The following is a 26,768-nucleotide window of genomic DNA, read 5'->3' on the forward strand; positions in this document are numbered from 1 at the left end:
CAGGGACATCCCCGACTAGATCAGGTTGCTCAGAGCCTGTCAGCCTGTCCTCATAAGAGAGGTGCTCCAGCCTTCTCATGATCTTCATGGCCCTCCTCTGGACCTTCTCCAGCTGGTCCATGTCCTTCTTGTGTTGGGGTCTCCAGAACTGGACACGGTACTCCAGGTGGGGTCTCACCAGGGCAGAGCAGAGGGGCAGAATCACCTCCCTCGACCTGCTGGCCACGCTCCTCTTGATGCAGCCCAGGATGCATAGTATTACGTAGTATTGTTATGTTAAATTCTCTCAAAGTACACTGCTAAATAGACGTGGATTCCTAAATGGACATAGTAAAAGCCCTGAGTTGTTTTTTTTGTTAAAACTTTGTTTTACAAATATCCAAACTGGCTTTATAAGTGCTCCTGTGTACGGGGTTTTGTTCTGTTCCTGCTCCCAGTTAGGGGAGGGGGGAGTGGAAGTAGCAAAACTTCCACTGAGTTTAGTAAGAGAATGAAGCTCTTAATGTTTGCAACTTTGTATTAAATTATTAAGTTATTTTATGTAAGTATTGGTTTTTCTATGAATTTTTTGTTTTGCAGATTTTTCTAGCTCCTTCTTGCTGCTGTGAATAAGAGAAAAATATTTCTATATGAGAAACCGAATGTGTAGTTTGCAGAAACGAGAGTTTGCTTTTATTCTAGATAATTGATTAATTTCTTGGTATTTATTTATGTAACATGACTTTTATGCACTTCACACTTTCTTAAAAATAAGGAGTCACTGAGGGGATGCAAAATAACTGTATCAGAGAGTTAAATTACTTGACAAAAGGAAGTGACTATTAAATAACATCATTGGATGTGAAATGAGCTCTATACTTGAAGTTATTAAAATGAAATGTCTGATTAAGAACGGAACCGGAAATAAGTATTTGAGTGTTTCATAATATTAATCTCCAATTCTTTTGTGATGGTTAGAGATCTAAAAAAAAAAAAAAAAAAGGCTTCTGAGGGCAGAGTTTTACTGTTTTATAGTTAAGACAGAGACAGAGGTTTTGATTTTGAGCTCACAGACAGGGTTTACATAGCCTGTCCCAGCATGATATCAAAAAACAAATATAGTAAATATCTAAAAGCAAACTTACAGGGATTTTTTTGTGTGTTTGATTTTTGTCTTGATATTCAGATTAGCAGATTCTGTAACACCAGTGACCCCATAGTTGTCGTGGCTGGTTTTCTTGATTGTTTTAGAGAAAATTAGGGCAAGTATCCTTGGGCTTGTCTTTGTGAATTACTCAAATTAGGCTAAAATCTCTTCAGATTGAAAAGACAATGTTTTTATGAGGAAATGTTATGGCTGCTTAATGCTTAGAGAAAAGTCTTATAGAACTTGAGCTTCTGAAGAGCAGATAATTTAATTCATAAAGAAAATGAAAAGATTAGTGTAATAGCAAATTGTATTTCTTAAAGGGAGAATCACAGGAATTTACTGATTCCTAGCATTACCTTAGATACATTCTCTGTCCTTTGGTTTATTATGAAATAATTTTTCTCAGTACTGTGGCCAAATATCTTTCATTATTCTTTTAAAGCATTCAGTTTAACCTGACCACAGCTTTAATACAATATTTTTGATCAAGAACTTAAACACTTTATTAAACTAGATGCCTTAACATTTTATCCAATTCCAGCAGTAAACTGTTCCTCTTTATCTGATGAAACTTGCTTAAAAGAAGCAGTGCTACAGGTAACCCGGGACTGCTGAGATATTTGTGAGTGTTTGTCTTCTGCACGTTCTGTTCATAAATAAGGTTTGAGTTATACTTAGTGTTTGCTTGAAGAATGCTATTGAGATCATCAGCTGTCTCTAAAAACTGATTCTGGTTAAAGTAGTTGTTTTTTTTTTTTAAGTGGAGAAAATATATTTTAAAATAATCCCATATTTAGAAAAGTTTGCCATTGTTTGTACTATATTGACTAGAGGCCAGAACAGCTTTTTCTATGACAGCATGGGACAAGCTCTGTTTGGCTTAAGGTGTTGTCTGTCACAGGATGATCAGAGTAGGGGTCAAGTCCTTCTCTGAATGCTTTTAGGGTTACTGCTGGAAAGCATCTGGGGGCAGTGGAGCTGTGTCTAGTGAGTGTTGGCTGTGCTGACAATATGAATACGGGGAGGGAAAAGCGACAGTGAGAAGAAATGTATTGAGCTACAGTGGCCCTCACTGCTGATCTGGACAAGATTGACCTGTACTGCAGTACAGTTCTACCACAGTGATTCTCACCTGTTTTGGAGCTGCCCTGGTGTCTCTTACTTTCTCTAGTAGTGGCTTTGTCTTCTCTGTGTGTCAGCTTCTCACATCTTTGCTCCTGTTTGCCTCTGTTTCCCAGGCTGTTACTCTACGTAGTTGTAAGCTTAGGAAGATGGAAAGAGAAAGACAGGTTAAATTTGCTTTAGATACGTCATACACCACCCCTTGTTTAAGAGCCACTATTTGAGCATGAAAATAATCTTGAGAGGGCAGCTGAGCCATTTGTACGAAGAACCGAATTTTGAGGCAATCCAAGTGGTAATTGGGCTGCTCAGGAGCAGCAAAGCACCACTTTGTTATATAGAGGAGATAAAGTAAACAATTCCAACTTATTAGATTCATGTGGAACAAAGGCTTTCAGTTAATCAGCTAATCTAGACAGGATGGTGATTGTTTGAATATACACTTTTCTCTTACATTCTGGAAAATGTTATATAGAAAAAGAAGCCTAACCATGAAGAAAGAATAAAATCTTTAATTAAAAAAAACTCCACAATTTTGAAGTACAGTTATAGCTTTTATTTAATTTTTTATTTATTTTTTTTTTAATTATTAAATAAAACCCCAATACTTCAAAAATTTACAGCTTATCTACAGGTAGCAGATTTTTCTGACTGGTGTGGTAGTTATTCCCAGGTCCAAATGACTAATGGCAGGAAACAGTCGTTTGGGTTCAACTTCATTATTTTAGTGTATTTGCAACATGTTAACTATTTCAGTGAGAAGAACAAAGCCCAGTTACTAGATACTGTTATTTCCCCTTTGAAGACATGAGTCACTTACCTCTTTGGGAACTTAATAGCATGTTGTCAGCCGCTCACAGAAGGACTCTGCTAAGCAGTAAAAAGTCTAGCAGTTGATATGACAATTTCTCTGGTATATGAATTAAAATTATTCAAGTTATGATAGTGGCAAACTGAAAAAGATTATTATTTGTCATTTACTGCAAAGCAATAGAGCAGTTAAGGCTTCCTAGTGTAATTTGAAATCACAGGATGAGCAAAAGCAGAGTTTGGAACAGTGGAACATGCTGGAGACTGTCTCTCCTTGGTAGAACCTAGGAGTGCCATTAGATACACACACATTTGCATGTGAAGATCGATGGGCTTCTGTCATTCTGTGCTAGCTGAGCATCTGGCCCTCTCTGTGAGGCCATTGCGTTGTCAAGTTTTGCAGCAAGGAAACAAAAGTCCATGGCTGTTCCAGCAGAGTATACAAAATAAACTTTTGCAAGGGCACAATGGGGTGTTTCCCCAAGTGGGAAAATGCAGAAGAATCTGTCATTCTATCTTCATTGCCTCTCCTTTGTTTGATTATGTTATGCATTAAAAACATACACACGTACACAACTAATTTTTTGAAAATAAACTTTTATGAAACCAAAGACACTATCAACTGGTATCTCTTAAATACAACATATTCTGAGCTGCCTGTGTTGGGTACCATCAGATTTAAAACATATGGCAAGTAAATAAGAACATAAAACTGATGAACCAGAAAATGAAAGGGGTCACATGCTGCATTTTGTTAGTCAGCACAGCAGTAAAATACCAAAGGATGTTGAGATGTCGTCTCCTGATATAAAGCTAAAAATGCATCACTCATAACGATATCACAAGAAGGCAGAGAGAAGGTTAGTCCTGTGCACTGTATTTCTATTTCACTGCTGACTTGACAGCATACAGTTATTTCAGTTCAGGTTGGGGAACGATATTAAGATCTATTCCTTTTTTCAGAGATTCAGGCACTTAACACAACCTATTCTCAGTATGCACCAGTTGCTCAAAAATACACTGTACCTGAAGAAAAGGAATGTGGCTCACCAGATCTTACATGTTGACTGCGTAGCTTAGAATGCAAAGCTTTGATCAGGTAACAATACCGCAAATCTCAACCAATGTTTCGTGAAGAATCGCTTTCAGATGCTTTTGTTTTCCTGGGTTTGTGATTTTTATTTTCAAATACTGACATTAACTGTGGTTGGTATTGGAGTGTAGATCGGTTGTATAAAGGTTTTCACTTGGCCTACTCTAAGCTTTAATTGACTAGATAATCCATTGCAAATAAATAAAATACATATATTGTTCAGTTCTTACCCCTAAAATTCTGCCTGCACAAGCAGATTATTTTCTGTAAGTGCCGTAGAAAGGCATCTTTATTTTTTACTGTTTAGGGGGAAATTTAGCCTGCAGCATTGTACTTCTAACCAATTAAAATGAGAAAGTCATAGTGCCCATAAATTAACTGTGGTGCTGAATTCATGTAATTCTGCCACTCTGTCCCTGTCCCCTGAGCTCAAGCACAGCAAAAGGAGAGCAGACAGCATCTGGTGTCAGGGCAGCAACTTTAGAGTGTCTGTGGATGTGATGTGCTGTTAGTGGATGTGAGTATGTATATAGTCACTCTGATGGATGGATGGCTCAATTTGATCTACCTGGTATCATATCTGGACATAATTACTCTAAGCAGAAGAAGTTTTCTGTCATAAAATATAGTTTCTAGGCAAAAAAGATATATTTGAATATGCATAAGTGGGTGTTGGGAATGCTTCTGGCCTTAAACACTGGCAAGTTATTGCTGTGTGCAAACATCCTTACTACAGGCAATGCTTGCTTCAAAATAAAGCCTCCCACTCCGTCTTGTGAGCAGTCCAAGACTGCCTTATGCAGTGAGAGTGGTGATCTGAGGAATCTGTGTATAGCCACAAGCTCTATGTGATATTTTGAATTATTGATGTTGAAAAGTGTTCATACAAAAAAAAAAAATTCTGATTGGATCGTCTATTTGAGTGTTGCTGTTCTGATTCCATAAGTGAATTAAGAGTTGGAAGAATCCATATACTTCTGGTGTCCAGTAGGTACTGACTTTTTGACAAGCTTTGAGATTGTATACTTAAAAGGAAAGTGTATTTAAAAAAAAAAAAAACAACAAAAAAAAAAAGCTTTGCACAGCTCTCCTTCATTAAGCAGAATAGCAAGAGTAAAGACAATTAAAAATGAAATTTAAGAATGAGGATTCTCCCTGAATTTCAAAGCCTGTTCAAAGCAATGATGACACTGAAGCATGGAGGGGTGAATATTTGGGAATTCTTTATCAAAAAAAAAAAAAATTCTGCACTGTTTTTCACCTGGAATAAAGAATGTTTCAGGCTTGTTCTGAAATGGTACTGTAGGTTTGGGGAAGGTTTTGAAAAGAGTATCAGAATCTAAGCTAGAGCTGTGTAAACCCTGCTTACTGTTCATTCTAATAGCAACTCGTCCACAACTCCCAGTCCATGACAAGTGAGGCCAAGCACTTTTTTAAAAGAGGCTAAAGCACCAGTGTGAAGGGAAGCTGCCCTCTAAGCCACTGCTTCACTGATTTCTTCTCTGCTTAGCCTTGTTCTCTGCTGACTCTTATCACTGTCCCGCACCCCACTTTCTTATTTTGCTGTTATTTCATTTTTCTCTTTCCACTTCCTTCTGTGTTTCCCTCTAGTTCTATGTTCTCCCTTTCCAATTCCCTCTTTTGTTTTGTTAGCACTTGTACCTTGAAGTCTGTTCAGGAAATAACTGAGATGTTTATTGCCCATTCTTGCATGCTTTCCTGAAATCGGGCCAAATTTGGTCCTTTTTTCCCTTCTCCCTTTTTTTTTCGTATTTCCGGTCACCTTTGGATTTAAATTTTTTGTTTAGAAGAGCTTTACAGATCTTGCTTAAATGCCTTCTCATACTGTGTTCCGCTCTGAGAGGACGTTCTGTGATAAGGAAGTTAGTACTGGAAGAATGGCACCAGCTGGGACTGGTGTGTGCTGTCTTCAAATAATATTTAACAGGAATTTAAATCACCAGGTGGATAAGTGCAGAAATTATGGCAATTTGCCCAATTGCAGGAATAGCTTTAGATTTGTCCCCAGGTTTGTTCTGGCATAATTCCTAATTCATTTACTAGCTGGTCAGCCATACCCTTGATTGCTATTTCTGCAGGTGCCAACTCCATCCCTGCTGCAGGTATCTCGATTTATTTACCTATTTGAAGGTTCAGTTGCTTTAAGCCTTTTTCTCTTAGGATGTGTTACTTATTTTGCACAAGTGGTTACTTGTGATTATAGAGAGCAACAGAGCCTGGTGCAAAGTCCACGGAGTTGGTAGGAAGGATTGTGTTGATTTCAAATAGCGGTTGGATTGGCCCATGGAGAGATCAGGTGAATGTTTTGCTCTAAATATAGATCTGTTATGATTCTTCTGATCTTCCTAGTTAGACTGATGTAAATCTCTCAGGAAGGATTAGAGGGGTTTTGTTTTTTTTTGTTTGAATTGCTTCTGCTGCCTACTTTAAAAGGAAAAGAAAAAATACACCCAAATTATTTTATCAACTTTATTCAAACTTTAACGATCTTATACAGTGAAACTCCAGAGTATCTGAAGCTGCTCATATTTGAAATGAAAACCTCTGCAATTTGTAAACTGTCAAACTTCATACAAGATCTTAGTGTTAATAGGATTTTATTGACTTCTACCATCAGCAGAGGAAGAGGTTGATAAAGTGCCACAAAGGAAATTAAGATACAATAGTCCTTTTACTTGCATCTCCAGAGCTGCGTAAATTTGATTGCTGAATTTATGATAATCCAGCTCATAGGCCATTGCTCTTCCGGGGGAGTGGGGACAAGAGAGGATTTCTGGAAATGAGAGTGACTGTACAGAGCTGTAAAATCAGACTTTGTGGAGATTTTGTGAAAACGGATTAAAGTATTGGTGTCCAGTTACTGTGAGAGAACACAAAAAAGCACTGTATTATTTATTTCATGTGTTTTTGCTGATATTCTGCCAGTTTTTCTTTTCTCTGCTCCCATAGGCAGCTGAATTTGCACAGCTATTTTTGAGTGTTGATATAATTAGTGCAGTAGGATGAACAAGTGCAAGACTAAGAATATTGAAGTGAAGCAAAGTGACAATGTGAACCTCATGACACTTGCAAATTAAGCAGGTTTTTTTGGTTTTTTTATTTTTTATTTTTTTTCGCATATTCTCTAAAGGCACAACCAAATATTCTTAGGCTTTAAAATGTATGGCTCGTGAGGAGCAGGGATAGGTTATAAGTACATCATCAAGGTCCTTGGAGATTAGAAAGAAAAATGAGGTGACTGGTGCTTACCATAACACCAATCAATTCTGTTTTCCAGAGAGAAAAACATGGTCCCTTGCCTTTTTTTAAAGGAGTTATGTACTTAAAGTGGCTGTTACCAGTCTTAAATATTATAGCTATTCTATATGTGTGGAGTTAAGAAAGATGTATAACAGGAATAGTGCTAAGAAGGGAAACGTACCAACTCTCCAGTGGGTACCAGTTACTGAGGCGGTCTTGTGCTGAGACCGCTTTTGTCTTCAGAGCGATGGTAAGAAGCAACTGGGAAAAACCAAAACAAACCAGCCACTCGGTGTCAGTTGCTACAATGTTTCCTTTTCCCTTCCTGGTCTTGTTTGTTTTTATTTCTTGTTGGCAACACTTGACACCTACTTGGTGGTACTTTCTCCACACCCATGGTGAATTGCTCATGGAGAAAGTGTAATCTTGCTGAACTTGATACACCTGAAATAGCTTGCTTTTTAAATAGCAATTTGTTTACTACATTTCATCAGTCATTTTGGCTATTTTCTAGACTATTTAAATACCACAGATTTTTTAAATTATAAAAACAGAAGCACCTTAGGTTAAAGGAAACTGAACATTTTCTGTTCCTGTGCCTTTGTCTACCAATTTACTACTCCAGCAGTAATAAAATCTCAGTGAGAACAGAAAACTTTTTTTATTAAATCATAGTGTACTAAGCTAATGTGCATATCCACCTGTAGTTATTCCTAGTACTGAAGGAAGGGAGGACTAGTGAAAGTTCACTATCTGTGGCCAATACACATAAATTCTTTTCATTCTGTAATTCCATCAGTGAGTAGCATTCAACCCAATGCCTGCAGTTGCCTGATACTGTCACAATCGGATTTGAAAACTGACACTTCAGGCCTTTGTACGTTTTGAACGTGCATGTATTTTCTGTCTCCTTGAGAGAAGGAGTATGTTGTTGTTTCTACTCAATGAGATAATACGAAAAGTTCCACTAATTACCCTTATTGTCAGCTGCGGAGAGAACTGTTTAAAAATCTGCCTTTTCACTGGAAATCAAAATCTGAAGAGCTTCACATAACACCTGAAATATGCTGGTGCTACGACAGTGTAAAGGTGTAGGTGGGAGTTGGAGTTTTGGCTGTTGAAGTGACTGTCCTTACTGGCAGGTGCCTCTGCCCTGACTGTGCCTCCCTTTGTGACATGTTCCACCTCCTGGGAAATGAAGGTGGGATACTATAGAGCAGAAAAAGAACATGAGGCATTTGATGTTAACTCTGTTTTGATGATTAGTCAGAAAGCTGTATTTCTATTTTTGGTAGAAAATCCAGAAAACTGTATAATCTATGCTTATAACAGTAGCATTTAAGTACAGATTTTTTTTTTTTATCAAGACACAAGTGTTGATTTTCTGTCTCCTGTAATTTTATCTATAGTTCTCTCAAAGTCCCTAGCTCTTATAATTTAATGCGAATGCGGAACTATAAGCTTTCCTTTTAAATAAAGAATGGTTCCAGACTCAAAGTTTGTGAGGAACTGTGCTCTTAAGAAGTTTTTGGAGATATATTGACAAGGGGATTTAATTGCAAGATGAGGATTGACATTTGTTTTGCTTCCTTCTCTGGATTTATTTCTCCCCATATGTGCATCTCAATCTCACATATTGTCCAGTTTAGACTTGCAGGAAGTGCAGTATGATCCTTGAAAATATGTGAATACATCAATGTGCTATTACAGATGTGTACTCTTCTTCCCAGTGTGATCAAAAAGCCATACTGGATTTGCTGTACTATTTTTGTTTTGTGGAATAGGTTTATTTAACAAGGAGGAAGAATTTTTTTTTTTTTTTAAAAAGGCAGCAGAGCAGACACTTTTCTAACCTGACTTCCCTAAGTTCTTATTATAATAATTTCCTATATTTATGATATTTCCACAAGTGGTCTCCAGTCCTAGTGAAGGAAAACATATGTTACATAATTCATTATGCCCAAAGGCTTTTTACATAAATTACCATTCGCAAAAAAAAAAAAACAAACCCCAAAACCCCCAAACCTGTTAATGCTCAGGGTAAATTATTTTCTGTATAATTAAGGAAATAACTTGTGGCAGCAGAACTGCAAGACTTGAGTAACTAAACCACAATGATCTCTTCTCTTTTTTTCATCTTGCTTCAGCACAAATTGCAAATGGCCCAGGCAGTAACTCCAGAATTTCCTGACTTTTTTTTTTTTTTTTTTGGTCTGTGTCATGTGTGCATTTTCTGACAGTTTTACCACTGGAGCTAAAATTACTGTGTGTAAATATTGGTACCAAAAAACCCCTCATGCTCTTATAGAGAAGACGGAAACTTCTAAGAGGTACCATGGCATGAAGATCTTAGATCTGCTCATACAGAATATTCCTTGAGACCCTTAAGAGGAGGGAGTGAGCTGAGCACATAAACAGAAATGCATTTTTCATATCAGTGGACCAAATACAGGAGGACTCTGAGGGATACATTAAAATATTATCTACATCATTCTAACCATATAGGTTTCCACACAGAGCTGTTTAGGTCTACATAAGGAGCTCAACATGTTGTTCTCTTCTGAATGTTCAAATTATGTAAAAGTCCATGGTGTTAGAAGCTGACTGTCTTACTTCTTACATGGTTTTGAAGAACTTTGAGTGAATCTTAAACTAGTTTTGGGTCAAACACATAGATTCCCAACTCAAGTATTTATGTAGAATTGAACTATGTTTTTGACTATGGAATCTGAGAGACATCTTGCTGAGCTTACTGTAATTTTAGTGATTTGGCTTATAAGGTGTTTATATTTTTTTTTTACATGGTGTTTTAAATGTGTATGGACAGTATGATCTACAAGAGAGATTAACGGATTACTTTTGAGAATCTCTTTCCCATTCATGTAAATTTTTAAAATAATTGAAAATTGTAATACCTTAAAATAAAAAGATTCTTAACAATGAGTACATCTTCTAATTTGAAAATACACCTTATTTCGAAGCCAACCAGTCCTTAAACCCACACATTTCTTAATATGGTGCATTGTATCTGTTAGATATATCCAGGACAGTATTTATCTAGTTATAAGAGTGATTCATAACCCAAACTTGTCTGAGATTTGTTTTGAGAGATATGATGATACCCGCAGGTGATAGATTGTCAGATCAAATGAAAGCATGGTCATGTTTCTGGTGGCATTCAGACAATCTCAACAATGGCTGTTTAATGGTCACTGCTGTTCAGTGCATGGCACCCTAGCCTTGCTGTCAGGTGAACAGCAACGTACTTCTCTGGCTGACTGCAAAGGTTAGGATTCTTCCATTTTTGTTGTATCTGGGTTTTTTTAGGTATCAAGTGATAAAATCCAAATTATCTGAGGGATTTTTATGCCTTTTTTTCTCCCAAGCACAGTCCATAAGCACTTCACATTTTATAACTGTATTTATAATTTAAATATATATTTATATTTGCAAGCTGTGACAGTATTTGAGTCTTCAGTGAAGGAAGAAGCGAATTGACTTGCCAAAATTTATTGTCAACATAACATCTAGGAGTGGTTAAGCCCTTGCATGCAAGTCATCCAAACTGCAATATAGCATCATTCACTTTGGAATGGATCAAGCGGGTTTGTAACACTTGATAAACTATTAATTATATGCCATGCTTTGGGCAAGGGAAGGTGGTTCCGAGCAGTCTGAGCTTCTGTATAGGCACCATTTTGAGTGAGGAAAAAATGTCTGCACACCTAAAAATGTGAGAGTACCAAGCTTTCTAAATGAAGCAATCATCCAGGTGAGAAGGTAAAATCGTAACACACCATGGGTTAAAGAAATACTTGGTCTTGGACTTAACCTTTATATGTGCAGGTACTCAGTTCTGAAAGCGGTGAAGTTACTTATTAAGATGCTGTAAGTAGAATTTTCAGTTAGAGATTCCTCTTCATTGAATGTGGCTGCTCATTTGCATCTAATCATTGTAGTTAGGTGCCTCAAAAAGGAAGCAAAATACAGTATGGAGATGCTCCACATTGACTTGTTTGAACTTGTTTCTTCTAGTGGAGGAGAGCTTAATCAGAAAACCAGTTCATTAAAAAATGCAAGCAATTTCTGAATGATAAGGAAAATATTAATCTTTATTTCAGAACATGCAGTATCTTACTTGGCCACACTCTATTCCTGCTCCCCGCTCCCAGATTAGGAGACAAGTTTTTCCAAAACCTCGAAAGGGCTGCTAGGATTTGAAGGAACTTTCCTGGAAAAGATTTTGTCCTTACCAGGATGTAAAGGTGCTTTCTTACAATGTGAACATAAAATAATAATTTGTGTCCACAGACATTGCTGACTGTCCATGACATTGTGGGTAGTGCAAGATTTATCATGTGGTCAGATAGGTTCTAAGTGTGCAGAAAATTTGCAGAGGTAATTCAGGTGTAGGTGTCAGGAAAATCTTTCTTGATTAGCAATTGAGCTCTAAAAGGAAAAGGAGTGTGTTTATTCCTTGCATGTGCCTTCTCTTTTTAATTGTCTGATTTTTAACATAAGATTTTCTTCTAGTGATATTAATGGTAAGCAGTGTAAGCACAGTAGTCTCTTAGGAAAGTTCAGCAGTAATGTTATAGTACAACCCAATCTCATTATTGGCTACATCTGTTTTATTTCTTGTGGTTCAAAATGTCTTCTGTGGCTCATTCAAAATTTTCTCTCTTCTTATCCCCCCCAAATTAGTCCACTTTAATCAGAAAAAATAGGCATGTATTTCAATAGCAGATGGGCTCTTATTCCTTTCACTTAATAAGCAAGAACACCCAATGACATTTAAGATTTTCTTATATGCTGGTTACAATCTATTTTTACGTATTTTATCTACCTATTGTTGAGGTATTTTACTAGGCCATCCTTTTTCTCTGGCTGACCTTGGTTTGTAGCCTTTGCTGGAGCAGATGCTCACTGGAAAATGCAAAATCTTCTACAACAATGGCTATAATCAGTCTGTAATGTTGCTCTGATTAATCTGTGATATTATTTTGGGGTAAGCTTTATGGAATGAATTTTTTTTCTGGGTACTTGATTTAGGCACCTTTTATTCTAAAACGAAGCAGCATCTAGGAAAGGAAAGACTAAAGCATAGACCTATTAAAAAAAAACCCCAAAACAATCTACAATTTAAACATAAACATGTTCAAATCAGCAGGCTCAGATTAGTTCTGGGAGTAAGCTGAAAGCTCTTAGGATCAGTATCACTTGTTATTTAAAACCGGTAAAACACCCATGGAGGAGGGCAATAGGGGTAGGGATTGGGGAAGCCTTCAAATCCTTAAAGGTTAAGTATTAATATCCTTAAATGGTGAGTGTCCAGGGATCTAGGGAGTAGTCTGGCATCAATCCCAGTAAAATACTGAAAAAGCTAATTTAAGACTGTGAGCAAATGATTAAAGGTTAAGCATGTGATCTGAACTTACACAGGCAGTCCTCCCTTGTAGGTGTCTTGACGGCTTTTTAGGTCAACCAAGAGCTTTTCATCAACAAGTTGGTTCTGCATTTTGAGTTCTTGTTTCTCTCTGCTTCACTGGGGCTTTGTAGCCTGGTAAGATCATTTGGCATGATCTGAACTGACTTATGTAATGGACTCTGCTTACCAGCATTGCTGAGTTTTGCAATCACTTCAAATTTTTAGTGACAAAACCTACCACTTAATCAGGCATGCCCTTTCTGTATGGCAATACCTTTAAAAGATTTTTTTTTTTTTTCTCCTGCAGTACAGCTCAGGAAACAAGTTCCCTGTTTTTAATCTTGGAAGCACTAAGAGAAGTAGTGAAGAAAGCTATCCCATCTTCCTGAAACAGGAGCTAAATACATAACCTTGATTTATAGATTTGAAAATATTATTAACTGTCCATATCTCAGGTTTCTATGTAATATGATTGGAATGCCTAGCTGTTCTGGTTTTTTTTAAATGGAAGAAATGTTGTTCTGTCTAGAATATATACCTTGTATGAAAAGAAAAAGAGCCTAAGTGAGTGGCAAGAGCAGTAAATATAGCGCGCACACACAAATTTTTTTGGTCTGAGGTAAAGTGGGTATAGAATTTACGAGAACCAGCCTTGTATCAGCTTTCAATTGCTCTGTTAATGCCTACTCAGTAGATCAGCCCTTTCCTCACTGAATTTGGTTGCATTACAGGTTATGTTCTTTCTAAAACAGACGCTGATTCTCAAAATGCTTTCCCATTGTTCTAGTTGCCAAAAAAATTTGTCCCTTCTGTTACCTTTTTTTAATAATAAATATGTTGTCAAAGCACTTATTCTTGTACAGACTTCATTATTTAAGAGGATATATCATGGCTTTTGTGTGCAAATTGGTATTAAAACTTGTTCTTGAGGACTGATGAGTACCTCTAGCTTTCTTCAACTTTGCAATGCTCTACCTCAGAGTTGGCAACTGCACATCAGAAATACAGCTGTCAGTTTGGGGAGCACTGACAGGGCGTACCAGATTCTTGAGAAATACTGTGGAGTATTGTGGGAAGCTGAAAGACTTGGTAATGAACCAGTCATTTTCCTCCTGTTGCTTTTTCCAAAACTGTATACAGGAAAAACTGCTAGAATCTTCTCCAGCTTATGCATAAACTGATTTACTTTTTCTGATACAATTCATAGCTTAATAGCATTTTCCAGGTGTGATATTCCATGTATGCTCTTATGTATCAGTAATTTTTGATACAATAGCTTTCAACTCCTAATAGTGTGTTCTGCTGTGTACAAACCCATAAAGAGGACAGTGTGAATCGGAAGAAAACTTGCTATCTAAATATGAAGTAAAACTCTTGAAATGCAAGATTTGCTGGCCATCCATTGGAAAGCCTGGGCTGTGAGCTCTGTGAAACAACGACCTGTGTCAGGAGAGACTATTCCAGTCCTTGTTGCTTCAGTTTTAGTGAACTCTATGGTCATGGACATTTGTCTCAACTTAAAGAATATCTGAGAGGGAGGGCTGTGAGATTTTTGTCAGACACTAAGCCTAGAGCGAGTATCTGTCAAGTTGCTCAAGTGCTCAGTGACTCTCACTTATGTCACTTTTAAGCAGAAAAGACAAGAAATTTAGTAATGCTTAAGTTGTGTTCAATTTCTTTTTCTGAGCCAGATTTTAAAAACAGGATGTGTATATATAGATATGCATACAGTGACTTTTCTCTTTTAAAATAAACAATATATTGCTTTAAAATTGAAAAACAGAGTGAATCAGTTTGGAACACATAGCTTGAATCTGAAATAATCTGTGGGTGACTGGATTTTCTTTATGCATTCCACAGTTTTCATCTGAAATTTCTTGTGTGAGAGCGAGCACTTCCATGCCTATATAATCCATGCCCAGAAATAAGACTTAAAGTGCTGTGGTGATGATCGGATTGTCTGCTTACGTCTCTATCCTGTTCAGGTGGTTCTGTAGCTGGGTATTTACATAACCAACTTAGGAGATTTGATTAAAATAATAATTCCTATGTGGAGAGTACTTACAGATTCATAACACTAAATTACTTGTCATTTTTGTATTCAGCAGAGCAATCTATTCACTGCAATAACTTTGAGTGCTGATATCTTTGGAAGGCCTTATAGTTAGGGTTTTTTTTTTTTTTGTTTTCTGGCTATTGGATGTAAAGCTGGTAGCAGTGGACTTCAAAATCTTGCTAGAATCATAGTATTATGGACTAACCTCCTTCTCTTGCCTACCATTCTCACCTTGGAAACTTAAAATTTTAGCAAGTTCATAGCATTTGTTTCCTTGCCTTCAAGAAGCAAAGCTCTTCAGGTAGTTTGGAGGAAGTAGCTCAAGGTGAGCTGCTAAACATTCAAAGGCTTGCTTGTTATACAAAACGTGTCCAAACAAATTTGGTCTAGATATGTCAAGTAAATGGAAGAAAAGACTCTTACAGAAAAGACACTTTCCAGTGTTTGGTGTTTGGGATTTTTTTTCCCCCCACTTACTTTTCTTTTTAATAAAACCAGAATTCACCATTCATATCTGCCGCCTCATCCTCATCCCCCTGTACCCCGCTATGTACTCACTCGTGTATGTTATAAATAAATAACCTTTTTCTGTTGCAGTCATTCTAGTTCAAGTTTAAAGCTGAACTTTGTACTAAAATGGTAGTTTCATTGAATCAATAAGCTTCTATCTACTTTTCATCTCCAGTTCTAAAGGAAGCTTGTTTGCACTGTTTGGTTTACTTTGAATGTTAAATATCGAATCAGCTTGACATACAAGGTAAAACTTGGGCAACACATCCACGTTTCTCAAAATGAGTTTTGAATTGTTATCTTTAAGCAGAGACTTGATATGAATTATTTTAGGTTCGTTGTTCTTTATGCATATCTACTTTTTTTTTTTTCCTGCGGAGAATTCTGCAGAAAACAGATTACAATAATTCTGAGAAATTTTTGTGATTCTGAGAAAAGAGATTACAAAAATTACAAAACAAATTAGAAAGTTTAAAAAAGACATGAGTTACAACTTTGGGCTTGTTTCATGAAGCATGAGTTAATTTATATATATATATACACACACACACACATAACCATTTACATATCTTCTAATGACTTATTAGTGTTTGTTTAAAAAGGCAAAATGTCTCAATCCAGCCACTACTTTTGGGTGGATTTTAGGTACAGTCCATGTGCACACATCTATACATGCACTTTAATGATTTTGAGTTCTTTTAATAAACTCTATGATTACAGGCTTTTGCCAAGTATGTTAGAACCATTTGGCTCATGGCTTGTTTACAGAATCTACTATTGGCCAGCTTGCTTTTGGAAAATGAGCTTTGAAGACCAACTCACATGACTTCCTTGCTTTGGATTATTTTTTTTCTGTGTTTTTAAGTTCAAATTGCACATAATACCATAAAACCCAGTGTAGCATGGTGCATAACATACAGGACACAATGCCTTCTAGTAGCAGCTCCTAGAAAAATGTTTATCTAGGTTATACTCTTGTGTAAGTGTGGGAAGCATTTATTTTCTATTAATAGGAGAGAGATCTAACTGCTGTTCTAATATTCAGAAATAAGGATTAGAGAGTCCTAAGTGGTGTTAAATAAAATACAGGAGTTCCATGCTAATAGTAAGAAATACTGTGGTGTTTCACCAGTTGTAACTGTACAGGTCCTTTCAGGTTCTCAGCCTGAAAAAACTTTTCCCGAGATGTTCAAGAGTCTTAACATTTACTGCCTTATTTCCACTGGGATGTCTGATTTTTGGTAAAATAAAAATTAAATCAAGTAATTTAGGAGTTTAATCCTGAGTACTCATGGAACAAATCTTCTGTGTCTTAGTGGAACAAATTATACTGCCTCTTTAGGATATCACTTTCTGCTTGTTGAGGCTGGATGAAAAATAAATGGTGCTCATAGAGAGGGAAGCATCCCTCAAGGCAAAGCAGGGGAGGCAGCTCTGCAGTCAGCTGCCCGTGTGTAGCTGTTTCCCAGCATTCTGTCTCAGCAGCAAGGTTAGAGTTTACTGCTGAACAGGAGCCTTGTTTCATCTCTCTGGTGTTGCGTTTGATGCATATTTTAGAAACTCATGTCATTTACAATACCGAAGCCAGGCTTTCTGGCTCTCTTTATCTCTCCCCAAAATGGTGCACAGCACCAGCCCTGCTTTAGGCATTTCCTTACCCTCCGTGAACTTCAGGATATGTTCCAGTCCCAGCTTGTTCTATTCCATATAATAATGTTAATATTTATCGGGTTATTTATTGTGACATCCTAGCACTCAATTTCCTGGGAAATAACACCATACCTTACAAAATAATTTACAGACCATTGGCGTGGGTTTTTCCTCTTTCTAGTTCTCCTGTTTCTTCTGTGCTAGACACATATATATTTAAAAACTTTTCTTTGTCACTACTTTTAAGAATGTGATAAAATGTTTCTTTGTTTTTCTCTTCTGTTTTTTTTTCTTTTTTTTCTTTTCCTTTAAATTATGCATCCAAATTTGTTATTCTCTTTCTAATGTCTTCACTCTGGGTTTTAACCAGGTCCTGATTCACCATTCTCTTTCTACTGCTCACAGTTCCTTGCTAAATACTCTTTTTCTATCCTGATGTCCTAATCTTTCTATTCAACCTTTCAATTAATTGAGATTTCTGTTGTCTTCAGTGTGAAATGTGTCTAGTCTTAGCTTGGCTTGTTGCAGGCATACTCTTGGGACTTGGAACACTAGGTCAGCAAAACTTGATTTTGGCAAGTTAGCAGAACTGATTGAATCCACACAGAGAAGAGATTTGTTGAGTAAGAAGTTGGCATGCTGACTATTACTTTTCAGAACTGTATGTTAGGCTTTTTTAAAAAAAAAAAATTAATAAACCTGCATGAAACTGCCGAGCATGTCTCCAGCTAATTTCATAAGATCCAGTCTTAAAACTGAGTGTGTGTAGTAAAGCTGATCAGCAAATCCCAATGCCAAGTGTCACTTCTGGGAATCTTTACCAGAGCATTTCAGGTTCACTAAATTTACCATGTGCAATGTTCACGGAGGAAGGCAACAGCTAATGTAACGGAGTAAATGTCTGCTGTCATCCCTGTGTTCAACAGGGGAAAGCACTGTAGAGCAGTCTAAAAAAAAAGGAAGAATTTTAACTCCTAGTTTTGTCAGATGTTTATAATATGCTTGGAGAAGTTTGACCATCCTACTAGCAGATTAATGTCTTCAGTCAAATGGTGGCATAAATTTTCCGTAGGGGAAAGAGTTCTTACTGTTTCAGACAGTACATAGTTATAGAAAAGTGTGCTTACATGAAGACTTCTTTATCTGGAAAATTTTCTGTCTGGAAATAATTGAAAAAGAAGGTGACTTCCTGACTGTAATTGATAGGGTTCATCAATATCTTTCATGGATATGATAAGCAAAACTAAAACTATTAAATAACCTAGACTTTGGATGTATTTTTGGATTGATTTTTTTTTTGGTTCTATCATCCCTGCTTGGACAGCAGCAGAAGTAATGTAGCTCAGAAGCCAATGCCGCTGTTTATGGCAGCAGAGAATTTGGCTGTCAACTTCTGTGATGATAATTAGTGCTAGTATACTGCTTAAACATTAAAACGATGTGAAAATATCTGCGCAAGTTTTGGATAGCATCAAATAAAATGTTTACTCTTTCCCTCAAATTTGGCAGACTTTTTGGTTAGAAATAATTTGTTCAAAGAGAAGGCAGCAAACTGAGTCCTCTTACACAATTCACCTTGGGAATACACCCATAAAATGGCAAATGCTACAAAAAGGGTCTGAGTTCCAGTGGTAGCTTGAAGTCTGCCACTTCTGGTTTGTTCCCCTCAAAGGGGTGTGGTGGTGTGGTTAAAAACTGTGTAACTTGATAGCAGTGAGCACTGAAAGTGATAAGTCCATATGTGCTTCATTAAGAGTAAATTAATTTACCACAAATAGGTTTTATGCAACTATATGCTGTTTTCTTCAGTACATAAATAAAGCCATCCTGCTGACTCTGGAGATTATCACTGTTTATCCTCAAGCTATTTACACACAAAAATTAACATTGTTGATCAGGTTGCTTCTTTTGAATGCCTCTCGGATCTAATTCCTTCAGTGTACAAGAAACAAATTAATAGACACTCTCTAGACAGTTTAATTTATTTTGACAGTAAACACTCATCTTCTGAGCAACCTGACAGTCATCTTGTCTTCTTCCTTTCTGGTGACAGAACTTGAGATTTCCATGCTAAAAGGGCATTGCTGATGTATCTGCATTTGTTTAATGTTGCTGGTCTTGTCTTTAGTGTTTTGTTGTAATACAATCTGTAAAATTTGACCAAATACTCCTATACACTTGCTTTTAAGTGTCAAGAAAGCACAGGATAGATGCAAAGCCCTGTGACTGTATGATAGTGTTGGCTGGTACCTACAATTGCAGTTTGAATAACTTTACAAAATCAAGATGCTGTTAAGTTGTTTTCTTTGAAGTTCAGTGGAGGAGAATGAAACAAAACTCAAAGCACAATCCTTGCAGAAAGACTAGGATTTTTAGGAACGTCTCTGGAAGTGTGGATTCCGCTTCTTGTTCCCCCTGTGTTTAGCTTAACCCTGAAAGCGTAAAATGTAATTTATGTTCCATGTAACTATGTGCCTTGAGATAAGTATTCCTAATTCCTCCCTAAGGATTTCTGAAGAGAGCAGGTAAAAGCTGTCGTCTTAAACATGCTGAGACAGCAAGGAGGTGTTTTGGCATGTATTCATGTAACTTCTCTTCTTTTTTTTTTTTTTTTTTTTTATTTATTTAAAAGTGTATTTTGCTTTCAAGTATTGGTTGACTACATCAAGTTGCTTGACAACAAAGGCCTGGAGTTCACCATTCATGCTGTGGATAAGAAAATAGCTGTGCATTTTTTATGTCTCTAATAGTACCAAGAGGTAAGGGATTCTCTGAGTCAGTCTTTTGAAGACATCCTATTTAACATATCTGCTTTTGATATACCCATGCGTAAAGTGGAGATATAAAAACTTGCATAGGCTCTAAAGCTAGAAAAATTCTTGAATGTGTTGCGTCTATTTAAATAATGCTCTGTAGTCACAGGGGTTCCTATGAGCAAATAAAACTCGTTCACAAGACTGGAGATCTACCAGCCTCAAAGTGTGCTATGAAAACTGGTAGCTTATCTCAAGCTTTTTTTTGTAGTGCATCAATGCTATTTGATTGAAAAAGAAGCCTTTTCAAAAGTACTTAAACAAGCAAGGAATGTTCACTACTTCAGTGATTTTGAAAATACTACCCCGGGAAATGTAAAAAGGAGCTGTGAAGAGAAAACTTGGTAGTTCGGAATTGGAGCAGCAGATAATTTGAATACATGACGCACAATTTCTTCCCTTGTAGTAAAAAACAATTAACTTGCAAGAAATGCTAAATGTGAATATGGGAATTTAAGGAGAAATCAGTTATACCTACAAGAAAACTATGAAACTCAATGGGTCTGTCCATCTTTGATAAATGCTGTATTTGCATGCACAACATTTGTAGCCCACAAGTGGTTTGAACACTGAACTATTAATCTAGGAAGATAAAGGTGATTTATTTTGACTTCTTACTAAGGTGTCACTGGGATATGATTTACTAGGCTGTCAGTTCAGTAACTTCTGGCAGGCATTTCAAAACATCCTACAAGGCTCTGATATAGTTTTGTAATAATGAGGTCATGTCAAACTACAGACCCGAACATTTTGGACAATGCAGCCCAAACACTTCTGGTCGTGCAGTTAACTTCACCTGGACAGGGCTTTTTCATGAAATTAGGAACGTACTGCTGTTGGAATAACTTTAGTATGGATGGATTGTTGGGTTTGAGTTAGATTCCGAAGAGTAGGAAAACTGAAGGCTCTTTTGCTGGATTTTTTCCTCTTCTTCCTTTTGAAAAATCTGATTAAACCTCTTTCTAAGCATTCCTCCCTAGAGGTCTCATTTACTACTAAGAAATTTTAACATTCCTTTTGAACTGCAAAAAAATTGCAACGCAAGCAACATTTAATGATTATCTGGTTATATTTAACATTCATTAAAAAATTCTCTTGTTTAGAGAACTCAAAATAATTGAAAATATATTGTTTTTTAAATTATGTATGGACTGTTGAAATGGAGAACAATCAGGGGAAAAAAAAGGCTTCTTGTAAAACAGCTTCAGCTGAAATAAGCCTCCTGTATACCGCAGTTATGTGCGATTTTTTGAACAGTGCATCTAACCCGTACAGTGTCGCACACAAAAAGTCGTTCACTCAAATGCAGTAGGTCCTCTGTATTTAATTATTTGGGATCTGTATATCCCAAATCCCAGCCGTAAAAGGAGCTAACAGTGTTGATGCGAGCAGTTAAGTGGAGAGGGCAATTTTTTGGCTGCTGACGCCTCCAAACAGAACAGCAGCCCACAGCAAGCCGCTCCCAGCAGTGGTGGTGTGGAGGGGTGAGATGCCGGGAGTGTTCTTCCCAGCCCCGTTACTCGCACGCACGCACTGTTTGCTATGAACCTCTGTACCTGTTAGACACCTACTGCAACCCAGATCAATGAAATGGAAATACCCTAATGCAGTATATCCACCTACACTAGATTTTGGTCACTATTGCTTCTCTCAGTTCAGCGTACAGTAAAAAGTTGACGTGTTAACAGGTGGCATTAAAACAGCAAGTGTAAAATTTCATGCCTGTTGTTGTATGATAGGCTGTTAGCGTTGTATAATCTTCAGTATGTCCCATGAATGTATCCTGTTTCAACACTTAAAACGTGTAGCCTAAGTGGCTATGAGGTTTGAATTTGCAGTGCAATTTGTTGGGACTTGGAGGAGGCAGTGCCATGCTCTGGCACGTTGGACAGGGGAAGGTTACGTAGTTCATGTTGGTGTCTTTCTGGCCTTGTCTGTAGCTGCCATATTTCGCTAACTGCCAGGATGATGGTGCATCTGTCACAGCAGATGGAATGACATAAGTGTTTTTGCAGAGAAGCCTAAGCTTTTGTACTGGGTTTGAACGCTCAGTTCTGCTGTGGGGTGGGGAAGACAAGAGGGAGAGGGAGCAGAAGAAAGGTTCTGGTGTGCAGTGCACTGACCAGGCTGTGGGCGGCTGCCTCCAAAGTTTATTTCATCATATACATAGCAGAGATTTTAACTTGGGTCTTCTTTGTCGGAAATGTGTGTTACCAGTGAGGAGTCTTTCAGGTTCTGACTCAATGAATGTTTAAGTAGTGTGAAGAAACTACAAGCGTGTAGTTGGTGTAGTTGTTTGGGGTTTTTTTCCCTCAAAGTCCTTTTTGAAATGTGCTCATGTAAATAGTGCATTTTGCCATCTCTTTGCTCATAGAGGTACATACAGTTTGAAATATTTTTGTTTGATATGGTATTATTAAGGAGGCAATGTTCAGATAGGTTTTTTTTTTTCCACTTGCGTTTCTATACAGACATATGCAAGCACATACACTAATCTTTGGAGACTATTATTCCTTTTGCAAACTCCTTGTTAAGACAAATCCCTTTCATCTATCAGAAACAGACTATAATAGCAAGAAAAATCTTGTATTTGACACTTTTGTAAGAGGAAGCATTATACTACAACTAAAATAACACATTGTGATGGTAACACATCACATGATAAATAACACATTTTGATGGTGTAACATCAACATGAGCATTCCTCCACCCACCACACACCCTGCTCTGCAAATCCATTCCCAAAAATTTCTCTTCTTTTGATGGATGGTTAGTTTTGTAAAGCCAGTGTGCTTGAAGATGTCTTGCTGAGTCAGAATTACCTATATTTTGTGGGTGCTACAAAGAAAGACATTCAAGAACTTTTATATAAGAAAAACTTAAGTTGTTGCAAATTGTATTCCCCAAAACACTTCACAGACATCATTGCATTTCTGTAAATACTTCTAGGCAAATTGATATTTTTTATTTAAGAAAAAGTCACTGAAAAATTTCTGTTCTTTAGTCGCCTTCAGTTAGAATAGGAGAGTGGAAAAATGCTCCTACTTTTAATGTGACCAGGATTTCGTAGTGTAGACCTCGGGAATGTTGCAGTTGAGACAGTTTTCCTTCTGTTTGGCCAGCTAAGTTGGGCACTGCTGTTACTATGATTTAAACTGAGAAGCTTCTGTTTCTGATGTTGAGGAGCCTTCAAGAACTCTTAAGGCAGAGTCTAATGAACACAGATGAAGTCAAGACAAAGTGACAAAGACAGCTTGTTCCTGAGGAAAGTTAAATATTTTTTTTCTGGCTAATTTATGTGACACCTAAAGGAAAACTGCAGAATGAGGCATTCCGTAACATTGGGTCTGCCTACAACTGCTGCTAATAGAAAGAGACAGTAACTTCTATACTGTCTGATGCAATTTATTATTTTATTCTGCACTATTGAGGTACAAATATGTTTTTTCATTTGTATTTTGTTTTCCTTGTGCATTGAAACAGCAGTCTATGAGAACTGTCTATGTGGAATATCTAAGTTCTCCTTTTTTTTTTTTTTTTTTTAAATTGAAAGTATCAGTAGCCAAGCTTCTGAGATGTGTTGAAAGATTTGATCTCAATTCGTACTTGGGAGACAAATTCATGAGGGTTTATCAACTTTCACAGTAAATGATGTCCGTATATATCTGCACTGAACTTCATGCTGAACTGGTGTTACTTGTATTCACAGTAGACACTGTGCTTCTGCCACCCACCAAAACGGCACAAGGGCTGCCTCAAACCAAGAGGAGCAGTAGTGGGAAAAGAGGTTAAAATAACTCCGCTCCTTCTAAAGGGATATATTCACTTAAAATACTTGTGATATATAATGTGACATTATATAACAGTATATAATAACAGTATAAATACTGTCACTCCACCCCACCCCTATTTGACCAGAGTTAAATATATTACTGTCATTTAGCAGGTTACAAGACTAATCACAATATATCCTGGAAGTGTGTTTTCTGTCCCAAGTGTATTGAACACAATACACTTACTTCAGTATTGGCAAGTCAACTTGATCTTCCCATCAATAAAGATCGTGTTCCATGAGGGGCCACCTTTTACAAATAATTTAGCTGTTAGTATACCATAAATAAATGGCAGGCTTGTAGAGCTACTGCAAAGCCACTCTGGCGATTTGGCTCCTGTCTGGCATGATGGGAACACAGCTGGCTGACAGGAGACCTCAAACATGGCTTGAGCCTCCAAGTAAAGCTGTCAAATTCATCAGCAAGAGGGGGTTTAAGCAGCATGGGCAGACCCCATGCTGCAGGGGAAAGAAACAAATTTATTCTCATGCCTCTTTCTCTCCCCTTTTGGTGAGACTCCAGCAGGAATATGGAAAAGAAAAGCCATCCAGCTTCCCTGAAATCACACCTATGCTGAAGGGCCTTAATGTTCCTATTTTACTTTCTAAAATGCCGCCTGCGTTCACAGAAATCTGAAAATCAGAACTTACTTGTTGACTAATTGCTCTCAAATGTCTTTAAGGGTTTTTGAATGGGGAGAAAATATCTTTCAGCAATGTAGGTAATAGCTGCATTTTGTACATATTTTTTACATTTAAATAGAATAAATTGTGTTACTGTGCTCTACATCTGGGCGCAGAATGCTTATTACTGACAAGAAGCTTGTGGAAAGAGATTTTATTCTCTTTATTTTGGAAGCAGGATATCAGAATGATTTTTCATTTGTATTACTCTAAGGTGGAAAAATATGGAATAGAAACTTGTTACTTGATTACTCCCATCATCTCTAATTGTGTGTTTGTTGGCATCCTTTCAGTGCACTTTTGCTAAACTCCAGTATAAGAACTGGAACTTGTCGTGAAAAAAAAAAAAACAGAGCAGAGGTCTCCCAAAATAATTCCCTTGAGTGCAACTACTCAAAATGTATTTATTCATCTAAATGCAGATTTCAAGACTGTTCTCCTGTTTTTAATAATGTCACAATTTGAGACACAATGCTGAAGCTGTTGGCAATCAGATTCTAGGTGTATGCAAATGTAACATTGGTTCTACTGATTTAGGGATTAATACCTACTAAAACACTTAACTGCCCTTCTGATGTTTGTACTCACATAGATTTTATTGTTTTCACTTACTAAACCAATTGTTCTTGTAACTTAGGCAGGTACACACTCCTAAACACAGAGCTGCTAAATTGGAGATATTTGAGGCAATCCAGTTTTGTTTTGTATCTCAAATGCCTAGCAGATCGATCAACCACCTAACGTCTTTTTAGTGGCTGAAAAATGTCTTCAAGTAAGGAGTAGACCCAAACAACTAAATTGTTTCACCTGACTGATAAGAGCATATTTGTGCCCTTGCACATGTATGTGCTCTCTCTATGACGTGCACAAGAAGAATTTCACAAGCTTTTGTACAACTTTGCAATTCATAACCATGCAAAAATGTGCCTCAGACTTTCATATGCTGAGTAACTGAAATAACGATAACTAGCCCTTCAAGCTTTGAGGTCAGTTTATTAACATTACTGATCTGCTTGCTGTTGCACCAGCCTGGTGAAAAGTGTCATGATTCTCTGGTGGTAAAATTTCTACTCATGTAAAATTTTTGTACAACCTCTTGAGGCCTGAAGGAAGGAAAGCCATGCTGGGGCTGTGTCTGCGGAATATGATGGAAGAAAACAGTGAGAACAGGATGTTTATGATGAAGCACATAACTGCTACCTGTGATTCTCCACTTATGTCAGACAGCTGGCTTTTACTTGTGTTTTCCTAGGATGGTTTTATTATTTTTTTTTTTAAGAAAAAAAAACCCCACTATTCTTGTCTATTAAGTTTGGTTTTATACTGGCAGAGTGAGGAATCAAATCTTGGAGTCCTTACCCATTAAACTGCAAGGATCTAACTATCCCATTCATTTGTATACTGGCCATTATTTCCTAAAGTCTCATTTTCAGGAAAGTTGGCTATTACTGATATCTTATTTTAACAGGAATAAAACATTTTAAGGGCTCCCTTTGCTCTTTATTTCTCCAGCATTCCCTCACATGAGTCATATTAGTAAAGTAAACACAAAAATGTGATCTACACCTCTTAACATTATTTTTTTTAATGTTCTCTTAGATTAAATTTAAGATGATGGAAAGGCGCAAACATCTTCTCTAGAGAATATGAATTAGGGTCATTTCCATTATGGGACCTGGAGAGAAAATTGAATTAATCTCACAAGACACAATCATGGACAGAGTCCTTTCCTAACCCAGCATTATGATGGAGTAGGAAGCAATACCTAAGTGGCTTGAAAATAATTTAGTTTTTAAGGAGTTTTTTGGAGGTGGGGGTTTTTTTTCTTTTTTTTTTTTCTTTTTTTTTTCTTTTTTTTTTTTCTTTTTTTTTTCTTTTTTTTTTCTTTTTCTTTTTCTTTTTTTTTTTCTTTTTTTTTTTCTTTTATCCCGTTTTCCCTTTCGGTTGCACCATTAGCCTCAGCCTTCCCCTACAATTGGAAAAGTTTGGGGTGTGTAGTGGGGAGTTGTTTGTTTCTTTGTTTCCAAATCCATCCAAGGAGAGAAACCAAAGCAATTGAATTGTGCAGGTGTGTTAGAGAAGTATTTCAATGAAATGTACCCATCCAGGTCTTAGAAGCTGGAAAGTTGGAAAAGCTCAGGAGATGGGAGGTGCTGGGCTTGGAAGACTGCCTGTCATCGTCTGAATTGTTAAATAATGGCTGCTATAGGATATGTGTAACGGAAACCTGTATAGGGAAATTGGTGAAAATGCTGCTTGCTATACTTATTTGTTACCAAATGCAGACATTTCCGCTTTGGGTACCTCAGCTGGAAACATGTAAAATTGTTTGGGGAAGCTGCGTAGTAATTTACCTGAATTTATCAACCACTGTTGCTTT

This window comes from Chlamydotis macqueenii, chromosome 16 (genome assembly GCF_036417535.1).
Source record: "Chlamydotis macqueenii isolate bChlMac1 chromosome 16, bChlMac1.mat, whole genome shotgun sequence".
Taxonomy (NCBI): domain Eukaryota; kingdom Metazoa; phylum Chordata; class Aves; order Otidiformes; family Otididae; genus Chlamydotis; species Chlamydotis macqueenii.